The sequence below is a fragment of the Accipiter gentilis genome, chromosome 2 (genome assembly GCF_929443795.1).
Source record: "Accipiter gentilis chromosome 2, bAccGen1.1, whole genome shotgun sequence".
Taxonomy (NCBI): domain Eukaryota; kingdom Metazoa; phylum Chordata; class Aves; order Accipitriformes; family Accipitridae; genus Astur; species Astur gentilis.
Genome location: NC_064881.1, coordinates 41,288,973 through 41,315,392, shown reverse-complemented (window position 1 = coordinate 41,315,392; position 26,420 = coordinate 41,288,973).

The following is a 26,420-nucleotide window of genomic DNA, read 5'->3' as shown; positions in this document are numbered from 1 at the left end:
AACTATGGGAAAGAGAAAACAAATTCTCTAGGGCTGAATCATCGTATCTGGAAACACAAGTAACGTCCAATTTACATGAACTGCATTCATAAATCTGAATTACACACTGTATAAAGAGACACTTATCCAGTATATGCTGGTAGAAACAGATAAATGAAGCAAGGAGGGGTTCCAAATGGAAAGCTGCAACCTAGAGGAAAAGAAATGGCACATTTGTTGTTTCTGACTAGTTTCATTTTTTGTAACAGAAATGAACACAAGACCTTTATCTGAGATGACTATCTTAGAGAGTACGTTGCCAGAGGGTTCGGCTGATCACACAGACTTTGCCCGCACAAGAGTTCCCGTTGAAGACAAACGTTGGATCAGATGAAAATTGTGCCTTGGTTGCACAAGGCACTGTACCTGCCAGGTGATTTTAAAAGCATGTGTAACCAAAGGGGTTGTGCTTGTGGAGCACTGAATACAAAACAGGACAATTCAGTTGCTGGGAAAGGTAGGTGTCCTCTGCTGCTCCTTTCCTCTTACAGGAAAATGTAATCACTAAATCCTACCCTCTTGCAAGAAAACTTAATAATGGATCCAGCTTTTTTCTTATTCTTTTTTTTTTCCTTTTCATTTGCGTAAAGCCATAAATCCTACGTATCCCATTTTTCTGTGCTGCAGAGTACCACGTTGGATATCATTAAACACTATGGAGCATTCATAGAGATTGCTTAACACTTCAATGGGATCCACTCTTCTGGTAACACCTCCCTGCACTCTTTGTCCAGGAAGGTGACAATTTACTGCACAGATAGCAAAGCCATCCTGAATGAGCGCCTATGTATGTCTGTCATCCGGGACAAAAAGTGTTTCCCATAATCCCTGATAGTCTTCTTGCAACAAAGACCTATTTTTATAACACTTCTAAATACCTTCAATACTGCCATTTAATTATGCTCAGAGATTAGGCCCTGATCCTGCAAGCTCAAACCCCATCACACACACTGAGTGTTTAATTCTGTCGAGGTTCCTATCGTAACCACATCTAACCAAGTATTCGGCTTTCCATTAAACCAGTGAGATGTTAGAAGCCCTAACAGGAGTTGGAAACATGAATGCCTGTCTGGATCTGAGCCAAGCGCCTTCCAGTATAGCATTAAGTAACACGACTAACATCTGTCCTCAGCAGAAGGCAACGGCACATAGAACTTTTCTGAATGGTGGCCTAAAATAGCGGTAGTTGTCAGACATTTCTCTCCATCACATTTCCGTTGTTGGTAACTAGTATATTTTTAAGGTGAAAGGATATGAAGCCTATTTCTTCTATGCAAGTGTATAGAAGAACCAGAATGATATAGAAAGCAACAAAAAGAAAGGTCAGAGATAGCAAACAGCTTCCATAAAATGAACAGATGTATAGATAAGGATTCCTTAATTGTGGAAAAAAGTTACTAAAAAGGTACATGACAGAAGACTGTAAAATCATAAGTAAAATGGAAAAGGTGAATAGGGAATGAGTCGTCACTGTTACTCCCAGTAGAAGATTGAGAAGGAGGACATGATTTGATGATACTAGGTCAAAAATGGAAAACAAACATGAACAGGCACTTTTTTGGCACGGCTTGCTGTTAAACTGTGGAGCCTCCTACCACAAGACATTGTGGTATACGTAAGGTCAAAACACAGTTGGAGATATGCCTGGAAGAAATGCAAACACGTGCTGGTGGCCCAGGCAGTCTGGCAGCTGCCAGCCACTGGAAATGGGAGTACATGCCAGGGAGGTATCACTGCATCCTGGCTCCATTCGGATGCTCGTCCAAAAAAGTCCACTATTGACAGTGTCAGAGACAGAATATGGAGATGTGTAGGCATTTTTGATGTTTGATGTGGTAAAGCTGTTCTTCTGTTCTCATATTACGTATGTATGAAAATCACCAGAAACATCAATGGAAACTTCCTAATCTCATCATAAGGTTAAATCTGGTGTATTTGTAGCCTTCTTTTCTCTTTCCCAAAGAATCTGCGCAGACCTATCACCACCATTTATTTCTCCAGCAGACTTTAGCAGTTTTTCAATGTATTAATATCTCTTTGTGCAAAACTTTTGCCCTTTTCTTTATGAATAGGTCATTAATGTTTACAAAAAGTTGGAAACGGTTTCTTTTCAAGGGCCAAATCTGCCTACTTTTTCATTTCTGAGGTGCAAAGCTATGAGTGGTCTATTGTGGAAAACAGCTTACAAAGGCTTTACAAATGCAAATGCAATAAAGTAAATTTGTCCCTTATTTGTTAATAGGGATAGAGGAACAACACAAATTTGCAATTTTAAAAATTAAAAAGGGGTGTGTGAAAATTTTTATGGCCAGGGCAGCTTCCAAAGGGAAATGGGAGCCAAAGAGGAATTTTAAAACATAATATAACTAAATCAAGGAAACAAAAAAGTTCCTTTTCACTTACACAGAAGCCTTGTTGAAAGAGAAATACTTGTGGGACATGAGGAATGAAAAATGTCAGCATGCAACTGCCCAGGCTTGCCCGATTTGTAGCTCCCACATCATGGCAATTGCTAAGAGTGTTTTAAAAGAGCCTCTTTGTCTCTGGAGAAAGTATTGCTTTCAAAGACAAGAAAAATCCACAAGCAACCTCTCACTTTGACACACAGGTCATGACATTAAAAGAATAATGTGAAGAATCACAAACCACCAGTTTCAGTTAGGAAAGCAAATGGCTTAGTAGGAGGGAGGGAGTTTGATTTAAGTTATGATCTGCTAACTCTCTGTTTACATATATCTAGCTCCTTCCTAAAAAAACCCAGGCACCTAGTAAGGTCCTTCAGAATGACCCAAAAGAGACAAAATCCTTGAGCTGAGTCAACAAAGTCAACAATTTGCAAAGGGGGAGGCTAGAACAATACCACTTTTAGAAAGAGGTGGGGTTATTTTGCCATCTCTGCTAAGGTTTGTAAAAGCAAAATTTCACTGCAGAAGGGAGATGCCGGTGTGACAAGCCAGTGCCGCAGTGATCCAGACACTGGAATGAGCACATTTCCTGGCAGGCGATTTGGTAAGTTAGAGATCGTGTAGCAAACCTGCCAAAGGGAAGGGGGGGGGAGGCGAGAGGGCACCGTGCCAGTGGAGCTGGCGCACAGTCCCACCTCTGACGTGGGAAGAGTTGACAGGTTTATGAATTTCGTCATTTTGCCAGAATCAACCTCAGCAACTGGTTTTGCTTGAAATGCTTAGAAAATCGTGGTTCTGGCAAGACAAAACAGTATGGTATTTCCTTGCCCAGAGCTAAGAAGTGGCAAACCTATCTTGATGGGCACATTCCTTGACGAGACATTTTGAGCTGCATCCCTTCCCTCTGCTGACGCTGGAGATGGTAGCAATAACACTGGGGCTGTTTCCTCTGTGCCCTGTTTGCCACACTGCAATTAGAGAAAATTGCTGAAAACTGAAGGGAGAAGAAGAGGGGCCCTTAATTCAGCAAAGCCCTCTATGCAAACCAGAAGAGAATTTTTAAGGAAAGGGGGAACTTGTTTTTTTTTAAAGTCCTTGAAAGTCTGAAATTTTCAGCTTAGCTCGTGAACTGGATCTGAGACTCGCACTCATGAGCAAATGCATAGGTGTAGGTCTATAGTTCGGGCTAAAATACATCCCCAATTGCACTTCGTACTGGAACTCCCCTATCAGGTCTGCAGTGGGTTCAGAAACTCTGGCTGCTTCTCTGAGTGACTGTAACGTAAAAAAGGCATGAAGATATCTTTGGAGTGCTGAGCAACTGGGTATTTCCATAGCAGAAACCCCAAATGCAGGCAGCCTACAAAGTTTTAGTGAACTCTCAAGTTCTGACAAGAAAAGCAGAAAGGATGACGTTGTCTGAAGAGTTGCCAGAGGGAGCAGTTGAAAAGCAGTCCTTCTGAGATATTTTTGGAATTACAGTAGCATACGACACTGACAAAACTCAAAGCTTTTATTATTCTTGTTGTTGTTGTTACTATTATGATTTGTAAGAATGAAATTCACCTCCTGGCAGGTAGCCTGAAAAAGGCCATGAAACCACTTAGTCTTAGTCCTGTGCCCTTTGAGAGGCACAGAGGACTCCATCCTGCAGACCACAATCACCATATGCAGCTGTTGCTCCCATAATTATCTTCAGCCTATGGATACTTCTCAGTCTGAGCTGATTTTCCCGGCTGTGGATCTGAACCACATGAAAAAAACGGAGGTGCCACTGTTCTTGGTATTCAGTGTAAAATTAATTAAAAATGCCATAAAGATGGTCACTTTCACCAGGCAATCAGCAGATTATCTCTGGACACTTCAGAGAAATTATTCCCCACTTCAGGGGAAATTATTTGGTTCATCACTGATTAACTGGCTACCTAATTTGTATGGCTATTTTGACTGGAAATTAGTTTCTCTGTTTCAGAAAAGGATACAGTAAGTAAGTAGATATATTTGAAGGTTTGAGCTCATGGAATCCAGATTTGATGCCAAAATAGGTATCTGTGCATTCCTGGAAGTATTGTAGGAAAGGAACTGAGAAGGAGTCAGGAAGCCATAGATTAGTGAATCTGATCTCTGTGGTAGACAAGATCTTTCCGAAATTAATAAGGAATGAGATCACAAAACATCTGAAGAATGTTTTGTTTCTTTGTTTTTTAAAGGAAGAAAAAGAAGGGGGAAAGAAAAAGGAACTTTGTCACCATGGCTTCAAAAATGGGAATGGTTGAAAAATTTGGTGTGAATTTTTGAGGAAGTGACAAGAAAGGACTCAAAACTGAAATAGTAAAATCTTCTACATGGCATCCTAAAAATAATACAAAGTTCACAGTAAGAATTCCGGGAGTTTCAGTAGAAATGGCAGAAGTATGTAGTAACCACAACACTATCCAAGTATATTATAAAAAGCATGAACTTTCTGAGAGCAGAGGGGGGTTTCCAGCTTTCAGTCAAGACGACCAAACCTCACTCACTGAAGCTGGCCTCTGTGAAGTATCTTCTCAGCCAGTAGAAAGGATCTCTCATGCACAGCTCAGATGCTGTGACAAGCAGGCAAAAGTAAAATATAAAATATTGATATAAATTTCCATTGAATAAAAGAAGCAGCAGCCACAGCTTTCTTGCTAACCCTATAGTAAAGCCCATCTCCCTTTTATAGTGCCATATTTCTAAGGAAAGCCATATGGTAGCATGCAGCAGATTCCCACTCCTTCTTCATAGTAAATTCTTAAATAGAAAGACAAGGATGATTTTAAAGAACTAAAGGGAGTTCCAGTTGGAAACAGACAACTGTCTTTAAATGCATGCAGCTGAAAGCTAATTTTTTTGTTTTACAAGTACAGCAGTATGATCTGGCCAAAGCATCAAGACCGGACGTCTCTTCTCCAGTGTGGCCCATGCTCATCTTTATGTCTTGCCAACTACTGCCATCTCTCAGTGTTTCTGGTTTTCCACATGTATTTCAGTGTTGGTTGCTTACTCCCTAAATCAGTCTGAAAACTACAGGTGACAAACAGTGTTCAACAGATGCAGTAGTATAACTCTACTGGCATTTCTGGTTGACTTAATTAGGCGTCCTGTGTAAGGAAGGGGTGCATCTTTTAATGCCTGGCTTTTGTACCTTCCCTTTTCCTTGTAAACCCCTTAATTTAAAACAAGCCATTAGACAAAGCAGGATACTACATCTGGGCAGATGACTCAGCAGAAGAACTGGCAGGAAGGCAGAAATTATTAATTTAAACACATAATATAAGGTCAAGCTCATGATTACAAAACTTGATTTACTTCGATCTCTGCTGAGAAGATCGCAAGAGGTGCCCTGCAAGAGCTTGGCTCTGCTAGAACAACTTGCCATGAACAAAGCTCTTGCTCTACGAGGAGCCCCAGTGTTTCAGACAACGCTGCTGTGACCAGAATTCATTTTCAACTGGAGAGAAGGGAGAGTAAAATCATCATCTTAGCTCTGCATAACTTTCCTGAAAGGGATACAGAGGAGCAAGGTGTATAGGGTATCCACAGATTGCATATGTTTACAAGGCAGTATGGGTATCAGAAGACAAAAATTAGTTTGGAGGTAAGAGAAGCTGGTTTTCTTTCCCCAACACTGATTGGAGGCAAGGTAGTCTTTTCATATTCGATCCAGTATTTCCATTTGAGTTTTTCAAATTTGCTCCATAATAATAATAATAATAATAAACACCCAAAAGAGGTCCCAGGAAACTACAGGCCCGTTAGTCTTGCTCCAGTAAGACTTCAGAAAGCCATGGAACAAGTTGTCCTAGAAACCTTACAAGACAAATGAAGCAGGTAATTGGGAGAACCCAAAGTGGATTTACCAAAGGTAAATCATGCCAGACTGACCTGATCACCCTCTACAACAAAGTAACGCTTTCCGTCTGTGTGGGGAGAGCAGTGGATGTTGTTCACCTGGACTTCAGCAAAGCATTCAACACTGTTTCCCACAGCCTCCTCCAAGATAAACTGGCAAAATACAGACAAGATGGGTGGTCTATGAGATGGGTAGGAAACTGGATCATGGGCCACACTGAGAGAGTGGTGATTGATGGTTTTCACTCAGGCTGGCAGCCTGTCACAGGTGGGGTCCTCCAGGGATCAACACTGGGCCCCACACTGTTCAACAACTTCATAAATGATCTGGACCACCATTGACAGCTCCCTCACCAAGTTTGCTGATGACACTAAACTGGGTGGTGAGGTAGATGTGTCAGAAAGGAGAGCCATCTTACAGAGAGACCAGGACAGGTGGGAAGAGCCGGCAAGCAAGAACTGTATGAAGTTTAACAAGGACAAGTGCAAGGTGCTGCACCTGGGCCAACATAACCAAAGAGCCCAGTACAGGCTAGGACCTGTGTGGCTGGGGATCAGCATTGCTGAAAGGGACCTGGGGGTCCTGGTGGACAACAAGGTGACCATGAGTCAGCAGTGCCCCCCTGCAGCAACAAAGGCACATCGGATCCTGGGCTGCATCCGTAGCGGCAGAGCTTGAGATGGGATCATCCCACTCTACTCAGCGCTTGTCGAGCTGCACCTGGAGTACCGTGTCCAGTTCTGGCCCTCACAATTCAAGAAAGATGTGGGCAGACTGGAGAGGGTCCAAAGGAGGGCCACAAAGACGATCAGAGGACTGGAGAACCTGAAGAAGAGAAGAGAAAGCAAAGCTCAGGGGGACCTCATCACAGTACTCCAGTACTTAAAAGGCAGCTACAAAGAAGACGGAGGCGCTCTCTTCAGAAGGAGCCATGTGGAAAGGACAAGGGGCAACGGGTGATAGTTGCATGGGGAGAGGTTTCATCTCAACATAAAAAAGACATTTTTACAGTGGGAACAACCAATCAGTGGAACAACCTCCCCAGGGATGTGGTGGAGTCCCCATCACTGGAGGTTTTCAAGATGTGACTGGAGAGGGTGCTAGATAATCTCATCTAGGCTCCCTTTCCCATGAAAGGTTGATCTTTCAAGGTCCCTTCCATGATTCTGTGATAATGATTATTGGGAACTGCAAATAGTATCTTGCTGAAAAGGCCTTAAAGGAGACTTTGATTTAATGTTTATTCCTTCTGTTGTATAAGGAAAGAATCCAGTTTTGTTATCTTACCTCTAGGAGCTCATGTGCTTCACCCACTTGTCTCCACTTTCGCTGCATATTATTTATTGTTACCTACTGGGAGTGTGTCTCCATCACAGTTGTAGTAAGGGTTGTAGGTGCGCTCAAAGCAAATCTCCCAATAGTTCCCATTTTCTGTGCTTTGGTTAACACTGTAACCTGGATGACCTGAACTCCTTTTGGATGAAACTGAATCCTATTCATCCTGTAAATGGGATGCAACTGAATCCTATAAATCAGTGGAAAGGAAAGAAATCAAAGGGGAGGCTAACACACCAGGCTATGAAACGCAGCAGCTGAGTGGATCACATGGTTAACGGCTGCTGCTTTAGCCAAATGGGCTGGTAACATCTGGCAAAGTGATGGGGCAGTAACCCTGACTCATAATGTCCAAAATCACTCCAGCATAATTCCCACAGTTTTCTTGTCAGCACCCATAATTCCCTTGTTCTTGTAAATCAAAATAAATGATCAATGTCAAACATAAACAGAATATTGGAATCTTTCAGCTGGCTAAAGGAGTGGTGTTTGCTGGGGGGAGGGAGGCAGTATGATTTATTCTACTCTTAGTATGTTCTCTTTAAAGTTGCACCACTGTATTAAATTCTATTTTCTGAAAACAGAAAACAATGAGAAGAGACTTGCAAGAACACAACCAGCTTCCATCTGTGAACAATTTGATACTTGCTTTCGGCAAATTTCTAAGCATTCCAGTTTTAAATAGACTTTGTACCAATATTCTCACCAGCAACGCTGCAGTGTTGAAATATTCACAGAACTGAGTACAAAATATCACAAACACACTTGGACTAAGAAATGTTTTTTTACATGTGAATGGTTATGCTCATGGTCCCTCAATCACTGTTCCCCTGCTTTTAAGAATATTGTTGGAAATATGACATTGTACCAAACAAATCTGAAAAAAATGGAAGATCAATTGCTTTGAGTTGGTCAGTAGTCAGAAAAACTTTTTCCACTCTAAGCTACAGAAAGACACACCAGTTGTCCCCAGCTTCATTGTGGACTGTCTCCAATAGGTCTGAATTCAGTCTATCATGGTAGAAATAACATTAAAAAGTACTATCTTCATCTCCTGTTTACTTTCTAATACGCAATTCAGTAATAATTTTATGTATGATGCAAAGGTCCTTTTAATAGGTCAGTGAGGCTGGTATGGGTCTTTGCTGATATCAAAGCTTTGGATATCTTTCTTTGCTACTGCAAAAGAACATACAATTCCTCTACTTTTTTTTTAAACAAAAATCAAAGGTGAGTGGTTACTCTGAGCAGGAGCTGGAGGTTGGAGAAATGTCTTAGAAAAAGCATGCCCTCCGGCCCTGTACTTCATGACTTCCAAGCTTGGAGGTGTTGACTTCATTCTGTCTTGTTTCAAGACAGAAAAAAAAGTTTAATTTATTCCATAATCCAAATAGTCAACTATTTCCAGTGCAGATAAGGATCTTACACAAAGGGAATATGTTTTAGAAGCAAGACCACAGCAGCTAATGATATTCAAACACCAATGAAGCAGTAAGCCTGCCTCCAAGTTGCTAACAAGGCTGTTCTGAGTTACGTTCTGTGCCTGTTACAGCAACTGTCAGATAAATAATCTTGTTCCTTTGTAAGAAAATGAACAGGCTGGTTCACTTTAATCCTCCGCCATCCAAATATATTTAAACAGTAACATGATTAGGATAAGGATACACTGCAATATGGGTTGGAAAAGTGCTAAGGCTCCGGAAGCATGCACCATAAATCAAGCATTTAATGATTTAAATCAAGAACTTTAAGCCGCTGCCCCTGGGAAACATTGGGAGAACAGACTGTGCAATGAAGCCTGATGAAAATTAATTTAGTAGGCAAACATTGTTATCTCATGGACTTTATGGGAATCATAAAAGTAAGGTGCTGAACTTTATAATGCATTTTTATGTTCTTATGCTAAGAATGCTTTCTACAGGCCCTACTTCTTTTATTTAATAAGTAGAGTACAAACCCTGTTACCTTAGGCAAAAGTTAATTTGGGAATTTTTTTTCTAACTTGGGTGATTAAGCCATGCCTTTCAACTGCTGTTTTGATATCTGTGTAACAGGTCCTGACATCTGGAGGTGCCATGCACCTATGCAACACTCAGGGTTGTTCTGTAGAAAATCAAGACTGTTTTATGAAAGGAAGCACGCTCCAGCTGAGAAACCATCCTCTTAAAATTCTCCTTGTGCACGATAAAAGCACAGGCAGTGTAAACCTACGCAAGCTGGCACTGCCATCCAGATGCGCACCCCTGCCTTACTGCAGCTCCCTGTCCTGCTCCCTCCATGTCCCAGCACAAACGTCGATTTAGCCACATGACAAAGATCAGAGGAACAATCCCCATTCCAAACTCATTCTTTATTTGCCAGTTTAATGTTAACCTGGGTCAGCTTCCTGTAGGGATGGTGCAGGGGCAGGAATGAGCCGATGGGGGCTGGTAGATACCTTAGCAGCATGACTGAATTACATTGACTTAAAATGCTCATGATACTACAGCCTTAGTCTTGCAAGTAGAGTGACTCAACAAAACATATAAACCTGATTTTTAGTTCTATGCATCTGCAGTGGTATTATGTACACATTACCAAAAAAACCAGCAAAACCCAACAAACAGTGAGTGAGCATATATTTTCCCACCAAATCTTGGAAGGTTAGTGGTGGCTCTGCTCTTCTCATCTCTTCAGGGCACAATTAAGGATCAGCAAACTCCCATTGCATGAAGGTGCAGAACTGTTACACAGTACAAGAGGAATCCATTGCAGACTTCAGTTCATACAGGGCAACGATCTGCCCTGCATGAAACAGTAGCACAGGATTCAGGCACCAGTTAAATCCTCCTTAAATACCTCTTAAAACCTACCATACTGAAAAAAAAAGAAGGAAAAAGAAAGACACTAGAAAGCAGGCATATTATGTGTTTCTCTATTTACCACACATTGGACACTGTCAAAACCACAAAAGTTTTACCAGAAAAGAATTACGTGATAATCCACTTTATTTTACTCAGAGAATGAGGATTTAAAAGTGGGTTAATTTAATCCCTAAAAAACAAAACATGATGTTACAGTTTCCAGTACTTTGTGGTTTAACATAAATTAAGTTTACTTTCTGGTAAGTTTGCTTATAATGGTAGGTATTCTTCAGCTCACACTTGTATTTGTGCTCAGAATAAATTTTATCTTAACTCCATTAAAAACAGATGAAGGAAAATTCAAAAGGAGTGATTGGATAAAAAAGATGTGGTTATGCACATCTGTAACAGCCTGTCTGGAATCTGAAGGGAAGGAAAAAGGTTTAAGGAAGAGGCTGATAAGCCAGTCTGCATGCAGACTAGGTAGAATATAGCTATTTTTACACTGCCTTTGCAAAGAGCTTCCTAAATAACAAAATATTGTTGCTTTAGAAATATGTAGAGATGTTATTACATCACACCAGTGTACATGCTCAAAATGTGAGATTTAACGTCTGGGTTCATCCATCCACATTCTCCAACAACTCCTGGAACTCAGAGATGTAGGTAGATGCTGACTTCCACATTAACAGAGGAAAGAGGTGATGTAGGCAGTGTATGAGACTGGATTTAGAAAACTCCTGTCTTAACTGAAAATATTCTGCGTCACTTTAAACAAATTTCTTAACCACTCTATGTAAAACAAAAAAAGAGGGCTGGGGGAATAAAGCCTACCTACCTACCTACCTCAAAAAGTGTCATATATCAAACAGAATAATTGTAAATTGCTTTTTTTTATCCTCAAGTGATTATGTCCTCTACAGATGTAAATATATAAATCAAGTAATTTCCTTATTATTAATACATTTTAAGAATGTTCCTATCTCAAATGTATTTGTATGCTAAAAGCTTTGTGGTTTCACCTGGATTAAACTGACATTACCATTAAAATAACAGTGCTGTAGTTCTTTAAGTAGTAAATTTGCTGTTCACACCTTTCTTCAATCAACAGTGCACATGGTATTTCTTTCTCACTAGCTCCAGCATGCTCCTGATTGCAACATTTAACATCACTGCTTTCAGTGCAAGGAAGAATCATCAGGAACGAGAGGAAGGTGATAAAAATTCCAAAGCTGACAGAAAACTAAACCTACAGCTTAGGTAGCCTTGCTCAAATGGAGATTTGTATTGGTTTTGTTTGGCAAGGTTTTGGTAGCGGGGGGGGGTTACAGGGGTGGCTTCTGTAAGAAACTGCTGGAAGCTTCCCCTGTGTTCAAGAGAGAGCGAGCCCATATTAGCCGGCTCTGAGACGGACCCGCCGCCGGCCAAGGCCGAGCCAATCAGTAATAGTGGTAACGCCTCTGTGATAACATTTTTAAGAAGGAAAAAGTTGGGACGGAGAGAAACTGCCGCCGGAGTGAGGAGTGAGAACATGTAAGAGAAACAAGCCTGCGGACACCAAGGTCAGTGCAGAAGGAGGGGGAGGAGATGCTCCAGGCGCCGGAGCGAAGATTCCCCTGCAGCCCGTGGGGAAGACCCTGGTGAGGCAGGCTGTCCCCCTGCAGTCCAGGGAGGTCCACGGTGGAGCAGATCTCCACCTGTAGCCCGTGGAGGACCCCACGCCGGAGCAGGTGGGTTCCCGAAGGAGGCTGTGACCCCGTGGGAACCCCGCGCTGGAGCAGGTTCCTGGCAGGACCTGCGGATCTGTGGAGAGAGGAGCCCACGGAGCAGGCTTTCTGGCAGGACTTGTGACCCCGTGGGGGACCCGCGCTGGAGCAGTGTGCTCCTGAAGGACTGCACACCGTGGAAAGGACCCATGCTGGAGCAGTTCGTGAAGAACTGCAGCCCGTGGGAATGGCCCACGTTGGAGGAGTTTGTGGAGGACTGTCTCCCGTGGGTGGGAGCCCACGCTGGAGCAGGGGAAGAGTGTGATCAGCCCTCGTCCTGAGGAGGTGAAGCGGCAGAAAATAACGTGTGATGACCATAAACCCCATCCCTGTCCCCCTGTGCCGCTGGGGGGGCTTGGTGGTGAAATCCGGGAGGGTAGTTGTGCCCGGGAAGAACGGAGGGGTGGTGGGAAGGTGTTCTGAGATTTCGTTTTACTTCTCATTACCTTGCTCTGGTTGATTTGTAATAAATTGAGTATGTTTTGCAAATTGAGTCTGTTTTGCCCGTGACGGTAATAGTGAATGATCTCTCCTGTCCTTATCTCGACCCGCGAGCCTTTTGTTATATTTTCTCTCCCCTGTCCAGCTGAGGATGGGGGAGTGATAGAATGGCTTTGGTGGGCACCTGGTGTTCAGCCAGGGTCAACCCATCACAAGATTTCTTATGGTTTTCCCTCCAAATCAATAGAGAAGCATAAAGATTGTAGCTTTTATAATTTACATTAATAAAACTGCTACATCTTACATATTACAGAATAATAATATTTAATTTGTCTCAAGCAAAAAAAAAAATAATTTAGAGGTTAAACTACAGCCAGTAAAGCTTCCTAAGATGTCTGCAATACCAATGGAAAATATTTTACTAAAGCATTAATCATAAAAGCATGTAGCTTGCATTTGTATGATTCACGGTCATGCTATCACAGATTCAAGGCCAAGCTAATAAAACAAAAGTGCATTTTTCTCTTTTCTTGTTTATCTGATATGAACATTTCAAGAATATTTAAAGAAAAAGCAGGAGCTGAAGGGAATTATTTAAGTGCAGAGACTAGTATCCATGCATTTGCCTGGATGCACATGGACATACACATGCCTATATAAGTCAAGCAGAAGTAATAGAAGTTTTGTTAACATTGCCTTACAAGGTTCTACATTTTGATTGCTACATTGTCAAACTTAAACCATTTGTTAATTTAACTTTTCCATGACAGTTATCCAGTGAAGCCCATGTTGAGCAGTTTTGGGAAAATTTCAGCCAAAAAATTAAGTGTTTTTTCTGAGCTAGAGGCTGAGGATACAGATACACACAATCCACTGTCTGCAGACAAGTTTCTGTGCATCTGCTGCACCTTCACGGCTGGGTGAAGCCAAAGCATTTTCACTTCTCTGTTGGGTGGGTTAAGCATGCCAACATGCTCAAGAACCACAGCTCAGCAGACACATGATAACACAGTAAATTGTGAAAACTTGGTCAGGCCCCCTTCCAGAAAAGACAAGTTTGCAGTAAGTGTGATATTTTGCAATACAGAAGATATCTGTGAAAAGGGAGGGATTCTTTTCTCCGTGCCTGCTGGGGACAGATACAGAGTTGTGGGCTAAAATCAAGCAACAGAAGTTTGGGTTAGATGATGGAAAAATATTTTCAATAGTAGTGATGGTAAGCCCTGGAGCAGGTTCTCCTGGGAAGTCATGGAATCTCATTTACTGGAGTATTGTAGGAAGAAGTTACGTAAACATTCCCTGCGAGTGATTCAGGAGTGGCTGGATCTTCCTGGAGGAGGGTTATGAACTACAGGATCTCCCAGGCTCTCTTCCAGACCTACCTTCTAATTCCAAATTAATCTTGATAGAGGTTTCCGCTAAATTTGGTAGAGGTGCCTCTCTCTCTGTCTGCCAAGACTGAAATTGGCTTCATGGTAGAAGCTTGTGCTTCTTGACACCATTGAAATAGATATTATGCACCTCTCTCCCCTGCTGATAATATTTCAATTATGCAGGTTTCTTAAACCTCAAACACTGAACTCCTGACAGAGCTTAAGTTGAAAAAAAATAGTCACTCATAATAATCTCATTAGGAAAGTCACATAAACCAAGGGTGTATTTAGCCATCAGCCAAGTCAGAAAAATGTTCCGCCTGAAAGAATACTATGCTCTTCAAATATTTTATAGTTTTCATTTTTTCATGATGATATACTTTGAAGTGCTCAGCTTATCGATGTGTTAGTTGTGATAACTTGGTTGCACGTACCAGGTATACTGACAATGCCTATGGAACTCTGCCTTACACACTGGCGTGCCTCATCTCTGTTTTGCAGACTGATCCAAGAATACAATTTAAAAATATTTTTTCTCAAGAAAATCAGAAGTGAGAGGGTACTGAAATATGTGCTCTGGTCTCTGAACTTGTTTGGTAAGGATTCGTGATTCAAAGCAGGGAACAAGAAGCACCACGTTCTCCCTAGATATTCTGCTTCAAATGTTGAGAGGGTTGATGCTCACAGGAGCAAATGAGCTTTTACAAGAGTGGCAGATGCCAGCCAGCAAGTCTAAAACAGGAACCCACTGCACCAGGAACCCACTCAGAAAAAATAATCTCTGGATGGAAATGGATGCTGCAGTTCTTAGGGCCTAAGTATTATTCACATTACAGCCAGCTTACATCAAACTCTTTGTAAAAATTAGGACATTCCAAGAAATACACAGACATTTAGGACAAATACTCATAATTTGGGACATTTATAGAATTACACAAACTTTCATAAAAGTCAAGGTATCATCTGATTCTTTAGTCTCCACTTTCCGATCAGGTAAGGGATTTGGCTTCCTTTCATCTCCTAGGATCTCCAAGAGCTCTCTCAGTTCCCCTCTAACTATCAATAAACCCATTTTAATAACAGAAGGCTAAGGGACAGGAAAAGGAAGAGATCATAACCACAGTTCACATGGTAAATCTGTGGCACATCAAGGAACAGACGTAGGTTAATGCTAAAACAATGAGATTTTTCTAGGACAAATTCACTTTCTAAATGATGTTCTCTTTTTTTCCTTTAAACACTCAGTTCTCTCTAAACTGCTACACTTTTCATTTTCAGTTATAATGATTGAATATTACAACTAGATGGTTATTACTAGCAGCATCAACATTAGCAACATTCATTGCCTGAATTTTACTTGCACCTGAAGGTACAAAGTCATGTGAGATGCAGTATATACACATATAGCGAGGGCTAATTCCTGTTATGAGAAATTTACTGTCTAATTGCACAGAAACGAGGAAAGATTAATCTTGAACACGGTCCCACAGTTAATCTCTGGCAGAGTGAGGAATCCATTACAGACCTACTGGATCCCTGCCCAGTGTTCTCCTCACTAGTCCATTTCTCCCACCATGTTTACCCCTTGTTAAGCACATCTACGTAAAGGATCACACAGACTGCTAATAAATCTTTGGCTGCTTGAGGTGTTGTAAAGCTATTAAAGTATATCCTGTACAACCTTACCTGGAAGTAACTAGAGTCAGTCTTCATTTTCTAGTAATCTCCACAGGACTGTTGAATATGCAAGGAGCAAAATCTCTTTGCAGTTAAGTACGATCTGTGTGGGTAGAAAACAGCCTGGCCAGTCTGGACACCAAAGAAGAACCTTTGCCATTAGAAAAGAGGGCAATAATATGTTTTACTGAACAGTTGTTTGCCTACATTTAGAAAGTAGGCTCAATCAGCTGGCTACAAAATCTGTCCAGCCACCCAAATTTTCTGGCTTGCAGGGCTCAAAGGCAGCTCTAAAAACATCACCTAAGCAGAAGCAACAGCACAGCGATGTACTGTCAACAAAAGCTGGAGGAAAACATTGCATTTGCTACCCACTTTTAAAGCTCCTTTAAAAGTGGTGCAAGGTAGTGTGAGGAATAAAGCTAAACTGCCATGTGAATACAGGCAAAGGAAATTCAGCTGTAGCTGGAGTGACGATGACTCATGTTACTACAAAAGCTGTCAGCGAGAGACAGATTTTTCTTATCCTGCAGACTGTCTGTACGATTTTGGTACAGAGGCTGCTAAAGATTTCTGAGGTTCCAGCTCTTAATACCTGAAGCATAAGGCCTATCCCTTAAGAAATCTGGAAAAGAGGGAAATTTGTGAAACTGCCTTTCTGGATTGAATCAATGTTAAGGTAAGCTAAATCCGTAAAATTTAGAGATTGGGGCTGTTTCTGGTTTTAGTGTTCCCATGAAATCTCACTGAAGGGAGAAAGGAAAAAATACCTCAAGATTTAGTTCCAAAGCTACGGCCATCTCTACTTCAGTCCTTCTTTCCTTTCACTTCTTGGCCTGGATATAGAACACATGTTATGATCTGAGCAGAAATGCCACACTTTGTGTATAGGGCACTTTTCAACATTTTTATTTTAAAAACAGAGTAAATTAATTTTTTATTTAAGTGAAGAGCCAAAATTATCCTTAATGCTCCACACAGAAAAGAAAAACGAAATTTAGCTCTGTAAAACTGATAATACTGACTTTTGCTCCATCACTTTCAAGAATGCAGAGCTCAGAAACTCTGCCTTTACCAGTCCACAGCACCAGGAAGGGCACAAATCACCTCTGCTTTGTCTGTGCTGGCAAAGCCAATATGGTGCTGCCGCTGAGGGGAGCAGGAGGCAGGGCTGGGCTTCTTGCCTGGGCTAGTTCTTCCAGGAGCATAAGGGAGGATCTTATTCTCTCAGCTTTCCCATGCAAGGATTAAAATAACACTGGGAGACATCAGCTTTATGCAGTCTTTTTTGACCATGCACCATCCACACAGAAATGATTCCGGTTCTGACTCATGTCAGCTCTCCATCAGTATTTTTGGCCTCACAAGAATTTCTTTCAGTGACAAAAATGGCTTAGTCAACCCTTCTGTTTCCCCCTGCTCCTCCATCCCTTCGCCAAAGCCAGGCTGCTCATCCTTCTTCCCATCACTTCCTTAGCAGAGCCAGTCCAACCATTTTTTTGGCCACTTAGTGAACCAGCTCAGGGAACTGATCAGGGTTAAAAATAAAAAAACCCCAAAACTCACTGGTTTATTTTTTACCCAGATCAATTCCCCAGTTAGTTGACAGTGCAGCACACAAACTTAATACGAGAACATCTGTACTGGATCAGAGCACAGGTCCATTTGGTCTGGTGTCCTGCCCCCAGCAACAGAGCAGACACAGCAGATGTTGTCCGAGGAAGGATGTAAGGCACGGCAAGCATGCAGAAATGCTTCCCAGGAATGCTCTCTTAGCCTCCTGTGACTTGTGACTCAGGGATATCTTGAGTCAAAGTTAATGCTTTTATATTTAATAATCCTTGGTGGATTTTTCTTTCATTTATGCTCCTGTGTTTTTTTTTAAATTAATGGAAACATTTGCAACCCTACCACGCTATGGGCCGTAGCATAACTATGCATTATACAGTCAATGAAATGCCTCTTTTTGTTTGCTTTGGAAGTAGTACCTACTAGTTTAATTTCATGTCCTTTGATTTTTGTCCTGGAAGAAGCAAAGAACAGCCATTCACCCTATTCACCTTCCTTGTTCCACTACCTATTTTATAGATCGTTGTTGCATCTCTCTCATTGAGCTTTTTCCCTGCCTCAAGAGGTCTTAAAAAACCCTTAAGGGAGCTGCTCCATCTCAAGGGGACAGCAGAGACAGCAATGCAATGCAGGTATAGATGTGCATGGCCAGGGATCCTCATTGCTTAAATTAAGGAAAGAAATGGTCATGAAATTAAACCTTTAATTAATAAGAAATGTGCATTTGCATAGGCAGTCTTGTCTGCTGAACCTGACTTAGACTTCTTATTCTCCATCCTCCCTCCTGCTTCCTCTGCCACTGCTTGCCAATGTCAACCAATGTCTTAAGCAGCTCCCCTGTTCTGTAAGTAATTGAAGAAGTCAAATAAATGATTTAATACATTTTCTTTCTTTCTCCCATTGCTCAGTCCTCTACTGTCTTCTCTTTTTCCATTTTATAACTGAATCCATTTTCTCTTCCCTCCTTGGTCAACTGCAAATATTTTTTGAAGATTCTGTTACAGTGGGTTGAAATGTTCACTAAAATTCAATGTTCAGTACTTCTTTTTGCTACTCTAAATATAAAATCTTTTTTACCTTCCTTTGGCTTGTTTTCAATAGATCTCCCAGTAGTTCTTGTTTCTCATTTGTTTATATTTCTTAAAAGCCTCAAAGCTATTCTTTACTTTACTATCTAACTATCTTGCCCTTCGTCACTCTTTCCCTCTGCTTACAATAGGATTTAGCTTGCAGGCTCTTGCCAAACATGCTTTTTAGAAATATTTTCCCATCTCAGGGAGTCCCAATCAAAATTATGCTACTCATTACATGCTGTCTTAAACACATCTCCTCTAACGTCAAGATACTTGTGTCTTCCACAGTCCTTCCCCCGTCAAACTCCCAAATCCACGAGAAAGCCAACACTTTTTGTTCTTCTGCCTGCATCACGCTCGCTTGCGTGCAGCCCCGCTTGCGTGCATGGAGGAGCAGGACGGGCTCTTGTATTTGGCTCGCTGCATGGCTTTTTAGCAATGCTCTTCACAGAGCAACCTCAGAGGCCATGGTGTGCTTTCTTTTTTAAGCTGATTAATTCCCAAAGGTCCAAAACACCCAAGACACAGGCAGAATTCAGGGGTTCAAAGACTGTCTCATTTCAGACCTCTCACTAAGCTGGTGCTTAGCTAAGCACCAGCCTGGCAGACACCAACCACTGGGTTATGTGTTAGGAACAAGCATAGTCATACAGATCCTACAGCTTCCCTGTGCACTTGTGGGGCAGGGAAAGCAGTGCTGTCACCCAGGCAAAATGCTGCCGGTGGGGCTTTTCTGGGTGCACAGCATCACCAAAAGGGTTGGGACTGACATGGATTGATGTGAAACATCAACTCTTCCCTGAGTAACAGAAGGAGTTTCTTAAAATGACCTTTCATGTACTCTTTAAGGGATCCTTGCCTTGTTCAGTCTGCAAGTGGAAGAAAGGAGAATGAAAATCTCTCTAAACAATTCTCCGAACAAATTGACTTCTATTTTGACCCATTATGTCAGATTTAAGAAGTACATATACCACTCATGGATTTTGGCACAGAAATAATTTACAGCTTCAGGCAGCCATCCGTGTTCTTAATAGAGCAAACCAGAGGGTAGAAGAATACACAGAGAGAAATTTTCAAGGGGGGGGGGGGGGGGGAAGAAAGAAGCTTTTTGCATTAATATTTTTTTAAAAGCATTGACCTTTTTTGCAAGCTCCATTTTGGAATCGTTTGTGGAAATAATCACACACTGCTGTGCAAATCCAGGTTTTATCACTGTGCACTGGGACAGAGAGTGCACAGACTGAGCAGGCAGCTTTACTTCTCTCAGCTTTGAAGAGGTTGCGGCTGCAGCTTGGCTGTGGGATGTTTTCTTTTGTGGGATTGCTTTTTTCATTTTCCTTGGGGTATGTATAGAGATCACGTCACACCTTTAGTTTAAGCTGTGGTACATCGTGACACCAGATCACAGCCATAGGAGCCCTGAACCAGCTCTCACTGGAAGGCCAGCTTCAGTGGCATCTCGCCCCATCCCCTTCTCGCCCCACTTTGCCTGACAGCTCCCATCTTCTTTCTTCATTTATTGTGAAAAGGAGGAACAGTGCTTTGTTTCTGCATGGAAGCAGGAGGATCTAAATAAGTTCTTCCACATATACATGGCTACTTTAAGTAGATGGGACTCTTATGTCAAATATGTCCTGTCTTGCTTCCTCTGAGGGTCTATGAAAACATCCCACAACCACCTGAGCCATCCCCCAATCCCTTTGTTGCCCTTAACTTCCTTTAAATGGTCTTTACTGTGGCAGCCAAAATATTTACACTATTTCTTTCCGCAGGCTCAATTGCTGCCTTTCTGCCTGGTCTGTCCCCAGGACCCCACAGCCTCGCATGGCAGCACTGCCTTCTGCCTCCGTTACCTTGAGCACGGCCAGCTGAGCTTTAAAAGTGGGCAATTCAAATTAGCAATCATATAAAACAGGCTCTTTTTAGCCCCTTTAAAAGCTGTGTAGCTCTTGTGTTAGAGCTTCCATTGCTTTTCTTTAGTATTGCCTTTAAAAGCAAGACTGACAGAAAAGATTAACTTGCTTCTGGCTGCATTGGATAGAAGCAGATTAACACAGTGGGATCCAACCCTGGGGAGCCCAGCCTGGAAATGTATGTTAGCACAACCCCGGCAATGTATAAGCAAGAGTCGTTTGTGTTGGTCTTTTTCAGGATGATGAGTTTGTGATTAACTCTTTTGTGCAGAGGCTCAACTGTGTAGGAAGCTAATACGCGGCAGGATGCTGATAGAAAAGCTCCCAAGGCGTCAGCCCTCCCTCTCGCCACGCACACCTCTGGAGCCACTCCGGCTTGCCTGTGCTGGGGCTTTAGCGGCGACTTTTGTTTCCCCTCTGTCTCCTTTGAGATTTTTTTGTTTCCACCTATAACAGTCACCACAAAAATAGCGAGCAGAGAAGTCCCCGGGGCCCCAGAATGGGGAGTGGGGCAGCTGGGGAAGAAAGGAGAGCTTTCATCCAAGAAAGGTTTAGTACAACCCCCTCAGCTGAGGCTAAGGGGTAGATAAAATCCAGCGTGGTGGATGTGCAAATCCAAGTTGCATGCAAATAATTAAACTCCACAACAAATGCAAAAGAAATGTTACTGAGTCACTGGCAGGCTGTTTTCCTGCTTGATCATTTGTCTTTAGGGCTGGAGATTTGATTTTTCAGCACAAGCTTATTAATCCAAAATGACTGTGAGTAAATTATAAAGACTCAGATAAAAAAACATCTACTTTGTCAGGGAGCGATGAATTATAATGTGCAAGAGGAATCCAGGAGACCCCAGATTAAGCAAACCGTCTTTAACATGCAGATACCAGCTTTTTCTATTTCAATAAAGAAAAAAATAGTAGATCTAGGTTTATGGTTGGACTCAACGAGTCTTTTCCAACCTAAATGATTCTATGATTCTATGATCCTGCAGCTTGCACGTATTCCCCTCTGAGGGTCTGGCTGGAGAACTGCAGCAAAGGGCAGGAGAGGGCAATGGTTGCATCAGATCCACGCGTGGGGCGTGTGGTCCCCTCTCAGGTTTCTGCCCAGTCTTCCCGTGGATGGGGGGACTGACCCTCCAGCCTTTCTGTGCTGACTCTGCTGCTAGCTGACTTGAGATAACGTTATTTGCCAACCTCAAAGAAGAGTGCTGAGGATAAAAGCGTGGCACTGTTGAGAGCAATGAGAAGTTTCCTTCGTGGTTAAAATGGGGGGCCCAGAGCAAGTCTTCGCTCATAAAATCTGCTGGATGAGCTGAAAGCAAGAGAGAAATAAATACAGATATTCAGGGGTTCACTTCTGAATTACAACCAACATCTTATTAAGGTGGTTTTTACTGTTGGGCTTCTTTTTTTCTTTTGATATGGCATTAATCCAGAACATTTTTACACATAACAGTTTTGAAATCTCACACACCCCCAGGCTGCATGAAATACTTCTATGCAGCATAATTCTTTGGAGACAGTAAATCAGACCATCTGAGATGTGTACCTATAAATTTTAATGAATACACAATACCACTGTCACTTCCACCTCCCTTGCCCGATTACACTTTTTCTCTGTTTCCAGCACATTTCATTCTATATCAAGGTAAATGAATGAAAAGAAACACTGCTGACTTAGTATTAAATAAGTGAGAAGGAAAGATTCTACCCTGGACTGGAGAAAAACATCATTCATTTTGCAGGCTTAGTGCCAACAGCACTACCTTTCAGATCTGCTTATCTGATATTTTAGAGATTACACTCAGATAAGCAAGGATAATTGAAGCAATTTTCAACATCTTCACCAGGCAAGCCAGAGGCATGACCTTATTTTAGATAATAGGTAAATTAGATTCAAATTAGTTGGGTTGTTTGGGTTTTTTTAAACAGTAAACATGATTAATTACTGCAGCAAATTAGCAGAGGAAATGATAGCTCTTCCAACACTTCAGGTCTTCAGATGGTGTTTGGTGCCTGACTGGTGGACATCTCTTAGCTAAACACAAATTTAGGGCTTTCATACAATTGCTTTGGAGCTCTATGGCTTGTATAATGGATTTCAGGTAAGGTGATCCTAGAACTTAGGTATAAGTGCACATGTATGATTTTTACTTCTGTTTTTTGAACTTTGGCTGGCTGAACTATGTTTTGCTTAGTATCATTAGCATGAATTAAATCCCCATAAAACTGCTAAGACTGATTTCATCAGACCAGCTGCAGGGTAATGGGGAATGTGTGGGATTTGACTGCCCGAGCCCGAGATGGCCCTGGGTGAACTGCTGGCCCCATCTGCTGCTCCAGGACAGCCGAATGCCCTGTAGCTGCTGTTGTATCTTCCAGCTCTGCACAATAGGGTATTTCATACGACTCCAGACATCTACAGTCTGGCAACCAAATCAAGCCTTCAGAGTCTAAAAGGTGCTCAGAAAAGCGTATGCCTTCCTGGCCCAAAAGACAAGCAGGAATACATCAGTGATAGAGGCTTACTTCTGCTCTGCACAGGAGCTATAAAGAGGTGACTCCAGCACTGCTTAAGTCTTTGGCTGTTGTCATAATAATCATGCTTAGGAAATAAGCTAGGCTATGAGTTTTAAACTCCTAGCTCTGGCAAACCAGCAACTCACATTGCTAGTTTTATTTTGTACTGTTTTGGCCACTTGGCTATAGCTCATGCACAGAGCAGTTATTGTGTCTGGGCTTTTCCCCTGAAGTCCATAATGTCACAAAGAGAGCCACTAGGACATAGGAAAGATCATGGATTTTGCTGTGAGAAAGAGCCCTAGGAAAATGAGCAATCCACAAAGAAGAAACTATTTATATTTGCATTACACATTCCCACACATGCAGAAAACAAGGTCTTTTCAGTTGATTCCGGATAGACTAGTGCATCAGTTTATTATTTACAGTGTGAAAAAGGGGACAGGAGTTCATAAAATACACTAATGAATATACATATATTTATTTAGAAGTATTTCAAGGAGTACTTGTAAAGAAGTTCAAAAGTTTGTTTGCAAGCTTTTGTCCTGAAGAGGTTAGTTTAGTTTTCTGGGGCTGGAGAAATAACCTATTAGTTGCTCACATCTCTCTCTTCTCATTTTAAATCAAACCTCCAGCATTTTACTGGCACCATTTGAAAACATTATTGTTTTGGTGGAAATGTCACATACCTAATGGTTCTATGGGGAGAAGCAATAGACTGCTTTAGTTGAAAAAAAATGCGTGCAATAAAATTATGAAGGAATAAATGAGGACTTCCAGCCCAAAGGAATGCAATGTTGGGCATATAGTGTCAGATTTGCCTGTGTGGGTAGGATTGCTTGCCTGTTTATTTCTAGACACTTCACAAATCTGTTCCCACGCCTGGAGGCTGCAGAGCCAGCTCAGCACAGGAGAGGCAGTGGGTGTGCAGCCCAGCCTAATGTAAATGGGAAAAGGGGCAAGGGAGGAGGGTTTCCTCAGCAGGCAAGGAAGCAAAACCAAATGAAGCCATAGTTATCCCTGGTGGCAGTCAGGACATTTGTGCAGCTAAAAATCCAAGAAGATGTGTTCCCACAGTTGCAATTCAATGACTCCTTTGCCAGGATCTCATGGCTTCATCTTCCCTTTATACAGACTCAAGAGGTTCAAACCAGCAGGTGGGAGATGGGCGACGGTGGACTTGGGGTCATCCCTCCCTTGCTGCGTGGCTATAACCACCAGACACAAGACCTGCATGTCACACCGTCTGCCCCCACAGAAGGAAAGCTAAGGAATTACTTCAAGGAAAAAGCTGAAGTGAATAAAGGTAAAACATTTTAGGTCATGTAGAGGGAAATCAGCAGAGCCTGAACATAAGCAGAGAGTTTGTGTGAGAGTGGGGTGCCTCTAGTCCTCGCTGCAGTGCCTGGGGCCTGATTTCCAGCTCTGATATATTGCATCATTACGCAGCACGATGGCCTGTGTAGCTTTCCTTTTAGATCCAGATTCACATCTGTCTTTTGGTGTAAACAAGAAGCAATCCGGGAGTTACTCCCCATGTAGTTTGGTATGGCTGGCATAGGAATCTGGCCCTTAAAACTCCTCATCGTGGGGAATTTGAAGTGAAAAAAGTGTGTCTCACAGCTTTTAAATGTCAGCCAGCTGTGGCAGCCTTTCAATTTCTGTTCATTTCTGTTTATCAACACCTTTCCCACCTCCTCCCGCTTTACTGAACTGGAGGAGCCAAAACTTGTCTTTCTGGACTCATCTCAACTACAGACCTCATTTAAATTTTCTCAACTCTAGCCACAGCTGAAGTTGTTTCAGAAAAATAGCACAGGTTAGTCTGTAAGCCCCTCCAGATTTTCTTTCTCTGAAATCTCAAGAGGATTCCCTGATTTACCTAAATTAACCTCCCCTATAGAATTCCCAAAATAGAACATCTCAAATACTCTTTGGCACAAGTTTCCACATAGAGATCAATCTGTAAACCAGTAAGGACTGAGACAAAGATATTTTTCATGGCCAATATACAGTAGGACTCTCACAGAAAGCTAAATTTCCTCATTTCCGAGACCCTCTTTTATTAACTGCATCTATTTAGAAGCCTTTATTTAATGAGAAGCTCTGAGACCTTATTTAATTTATAGATCTTGCGTAGAACAATAGCAGCAGCTCAGGCTGTGAAATGCCACTTTGTTGCTTTTTCCCGCTGCTGCCCAGAGTGTGAATGCTCATGATGGTGTCTATTTGGCTTGAACATGTCAGATGCAGACTAGACAGGATGCTGAAGAAAGAAACTGGTGTCCTTCATTTCCAACGCCTGGCTCATTACGCATTCAGTGATGAATTGGTTGTGTTTATAAATTCTGCAGCTACTACTTACAGCCATACCTGACATGAACTTGAGGAGCTGTGAGCAGAGCTCAAACAATCTTCCAGGCGGTTGATTTTTCAAGAAAAATATTGCACAGAAAGCTTAGAAACTCAGATTATGCATACGCAGTAAATGGCATGAGTGCAAACAGCAACCTGCTTGTTAAGCTCTTTCGGAAGCCAATCAGACCAGCTAAAATGTCAGGCTAAGACTTCCACGAAGGAGGATCAGGGTCAGACACGAGTACTGATGTCTGCCTGAGGTAGCACATTACCCCAGTGCGGGACCACGCAGCCTCTGTGAAGGGTAACTGCACAAATACTGCACTGTGTACAGCATGGACACGTGCACTTACTGCTGCAAGAACACCTTATCTAAAAGCCTCATCTGCAGTTAGTGGGAGACAGAGCCATGGTACAAGGAGCTAGAGCCATGGTACAAGGAGACAGAAGCCCAGACATTCAGAGATAAAACTGGAAGCATTTTTGGCCGCGATTAGGCGCTTCAACAGTTGCACTCCTTGGGATTGGGTCACTGACTCACCCGCCCCCCTAACTGCGCACTTGGAGCTCACTAAAGCAAGACCACCGTGATCTTGGAGAAGGTGCATATTTCCCAGGGCTTGAGATAATGCCATGGCTGACACAGGCTGGGACTGAACCACGCAGCAGGGAGCTCAGTCTGGCCACCATTGCCATGGCTGGCCCAGCACAGAGAGCAACGAGGGTCTTCGGAGCTAACAGAGACAAGGCACAACTTGCTGACGTCCACAATACATAGTTTAAGAATAGAGCAAGACCTAAAACATATATCAGAGAATTAATGTGGCAAAAGCCAAGGGAAGCCAGGCTGCCCCTTAGCAAGGTTTGCTACAGTAAGAGAAAACATTTATGTGCAGCTAGGCCAGCTTCACCCTCCTGGGTTTTGCCAAATGCCAGCAGCAGCAGCGTGTGTGCCGGTCCCACCCCACCCCACGGTGCCACCTCTGGAACTCCTCCGGCCCTCCAGGCAACCGCCGTCCCCAGGGTCAGCTCCAGCGCAGCACGAGAGCCACCGTCCTCGGGAAGGCGCTTGGGCAGAGGGGACGCCCTGCCCCGACGTCTCCCCCCGACCCACTGCAAGCACAGGAAGCACGTGTGCTTTGCAAACCCTGAGGGAACATAACAAGAATTGCTTAGGAAATGTTGGCCGCTGGTCTTTCATTCCTCATACCTTCATCAGCTGGCATACTATG